We start from the raw sequence: 3,845 nt of genomic DNA on the forward strand, positions 1-3,845 counted from the left end.
CCAAAAAAAAAAAAAAGTAGACCAAGATAAGGGAGATTAGGAGTGTGTATGTGCTTGTGTGTGTGTTTGTGTGTTTGTGTATGTGTGTGTGTGTGTGTGTGTGGCATGTATATGTGCTCTCTGTGTTTCAGGGGAGCTATGCAATTTTACATAATGTGGCCAGAGGTAAGCCTCTTACAAACTAGACATTGAGCAGATTTGAAGAAGTAAGGAAGAGAAACCTTAAAGAAAAGTAGTCAAGGTAGAGGATACATCAATCTGTGCAAGTGCCCTAATTAGGAGTGTGCCTTGTGTTCCTTGTGTTTCTCTGAAGCAGCAAAGCAGGCATCGTGGCTAAAAAGGAATGAGCAAGAGGAAGAGTGATAGAATACTGAGAGATGAGGAGCCTGCAAGCACAGGAAGACCTTTGACTTGCACTTGGACAGATGTGGAAGCTGTTACAGTATAATGGACTGAATGTTTTTCTCTGCAACAAATTCATAAATTGAAATCCTAACCGCTAATTTAATAGACATAGGAGATAGGGAGGTGGATTGGGAGGGGACCAGGTCACAAAGGTGGAGCCATTATCTGTGGGATTAGTGCCCACATAAAAGAGACCTCAGAGAGTTTTCTAGCTCTCTTTCTACCATGTTGAGATCATAGGAAGAAGTCACTAGTCTGCTACCAAGAAGAGTCCATCACTGGGACCTAGCATGTGGGTATCTAATCTTGGAGTTCTAGCCTCCATAAAAATGAGAAATAAATGTCTATTGTATACAATTCGCCCAGTTCATGGTATTTTGTAACAGCTGTCTAAATGGACTAAGCCCAGACTGGACTCAACAGACAGATTTTGATCTGAGAAGTGACCTGCCCTCTCACTGAGTGCACTTTCTTAAATTTATGGATATTTTGAATTTTTACTTTTGAAAATTGCCTACTTATATTCCATCAGATCTATCTACTGGATCTGTTTAATCCTACTCTATACTAATATGCAAGAATTCTTTAGACATTAGATACAATTATCCTTTTCCTGCCATATGCACTTGAAAGTACTTTCTTTTAGGCTAAAGTTTGTCCTTTGACCTTGTTTATGGTTTCTTATACTCTATGGTTCTATCATTATGCAGCAAATATGAAATATTCTTTCTGCTATCTGGGCTGCTGTCTGTTCAAGAAGACCTCTTTACTATGAGATTATAGTTAGAGTTAATATTTTTGCTTTCATTTTTTTACAATAAGATTCTAAAATCACATGTAACTTAATTTTTCGATCTAAGAAATTCACTTAAATTTCTTCTAGGTCAGAGGTGGGCAAATTATGGCTTACAAACCAAATTTGTCTTGCTGCCCATTTTCTTAAATAACATTTGTTTGTGTATCTTCCCAAAATGGCAGAGGGCTTGTGAAAGAATTTATGGCTTGCAAAGTTGCAAATATTTACTGTCTAGCCACTTACAGGAATATTGTTTGGGCTGATTAATAGACAATTATTTACATGTTACCATTAAAAAATCACAATTTCCTTATTAATTAAAATATCACATTTACCATATGTTAATTATCAGTTTTGTGTTTTATCTTGTGACAGTTACATTTGATTCTGTTCACACATCTATTGTATAATTACCCTTTTTATAATACATTGGGCAGATTTAAAACTTTGAAAAGCAAGTTACTGTTTAGTATTTGCTTTTAAATTTTTTTTTTGGGGGGGAGTTGTGATACATTTATTTTCCATATATACTTCAGGAAAATATTTCCTATTTAAAACATTGGGATCCTAGTATCAATTTGAATAATATTGGCATCTTTGTAATATTAAAAGTCTTCCAATCCAGAAAACATGCTATGTCGTCTTCTTTGAGTCCTTAAACAAAATTTTATATCACTCTTCATAGAGGTTCAGGAATTTTAAATTAAATTTAATATATGATATTTTGTAATTTTCATTAATTTTGTAAATAGAACTTTCCTTTTTGCATACATATTTCTTTTTTGAGTTTTGTCGAATATGTAAAATGTTTTTATTAGTGCATTATAATTAAACATAATAGTGGTTCATTGTTAATGTAATCAAACAGGCACACAACATACTTCGGCCAATTTCATTCCCAGGTGTATACCTATTTCTAATGCAGAAATTTTAGTATTAAAATTTATTCAACTCATATTTAGCTACTGAATACATTAGCAAATTGTTTTATTATTTCAAATGTTTTTAGTAGTCTTCTGTGTTTTCTAGGCAAACCATCAAAGATATTTTTGTTTAGTGATGTTGAAAAAACTAATGTTCCTAATGTTCCTGCTTTTTTAACCACGCTGATTTTCATATTTCATCATTATTACTATATTCCTTTATTGAGTATTTTTAATTAGACTTTGCCACATTTAGAATTTTTGTTCTATTCCTTTTATGCTAAGAATTTTCATTAGGAATAGTTTCAAATATTATGTTAGCACATGTTGATGTAATCACATAGTTTCTGCTTTTTCCTTTTTAATTTGTTGTCCTAATAACTTATGTTGATAAATTTATTCATGCTGAATCAGTAGTCATGAGGTGCACTTTGCTTAGTTAAAATGTGGCATTTTAAAATATGATGGTATATTTGGTTTAATTAAAATCTATTAGGAATTATTATTTCTATCTTTATAAGAGAAACTGAGTTTTCTATGTATTATAACTGCATCAGTTTTGAGATTTTCATCTGTCTTGGGAGAGTTTACATAAGTAAAGGATAATTATCCTGAATCAAATTGTGTGAGCCTATTACCCTCCCACATATATACTCATGTGGAAATCCAATCCCCAGGTGACTGTAGTGGAGAGATGGCCTATAGGAAGGGGGTACTTCAGTTTAAATGAGGTCATAAAGGTGGGGCCTGGATCCAAAAGGATTAGTGTCTATTGTCCTTTTAAGAAGAGACAGAAGAATTCCTTCTGCCCCACCACCTCCAGCAAACATACCAAGGAGAGATTATGTTAACACAAGAGCCACTGTAAACCAGCGAAAGAGTCCTCATCAGAAGCCGAATCCTTAACCTTGGACTAAGCATCCAGAACCATGAGCAAATAAATTTATGTTGGTTAAGCCACCTAATAGGTGTTATTCTGTTTTGGCAGATGAGCAGACTGACACAGTAATGTAACTGCTAGTACTGCTCCTATTTAGAAAGTTAGCTTGAACTCAGTTACAGAATCTTCTGTAGATTGGACCTTTGAAAGTTGTAGACCTTTATAATCTATTGTAATCCATTTTTCTTAAAATGGACGAATCTTGCAAATTTGTATTTTTATAAGCACATCTTAATATTTTCAACTTCACATTTTAAGGAGTTGAGCAGATATCTCCTATGATAGCTACATTTTATACTATGTAGCTTTCTCATCCTTAGTGATATGTATTTTAATTTTCGTTCTTTTGTTTTAATCAGTATTGCCAGGAAATGGCTATAGGTATCTTCTCGTTACAAAGGGCTAGGTTTAGGAATGGATCCATCATATGATGCAGTTATACCACTCCTCAGTATTTACCCTGAAGATTTAAAGTCATTATAGTGATATAAGTACACCCATGTTTATAGAAGCACAATTCACAAAAGCCAATCTATGGAACCAGTCTAGGTGCACATCAATGGATGAATGGATAAAGAAAATGTACTATATGTCCACAATATACTACAGTTTTGAATCATAAAGAAAAATGAAATTATTACATTTAAAAAAAAAATGTATGGAACTTGAGAACATTATGCCATGCAAAACAAGCCAAACTCTAGAAGGTCAAGTGTCACATGCTTTCTCCCACATGTGGAAACTAGAGAAGAAAAATGGGGAAAAAAAAGGTGTGTGGGCG

This window comes from Marmota marmota, unplaced genomic scaffold, assembly GCF_001458135.2.
Source record: "Marmota marmota marmota unplaced genomic scaffold, marMar, whole genome shotgun sequence".
Taxonomy (NCBI): Eukaryota; Metazoa; Chordata; class Mammalia; order Rodentia; family Sciuridae; genus Marmota; species Marmota marmota.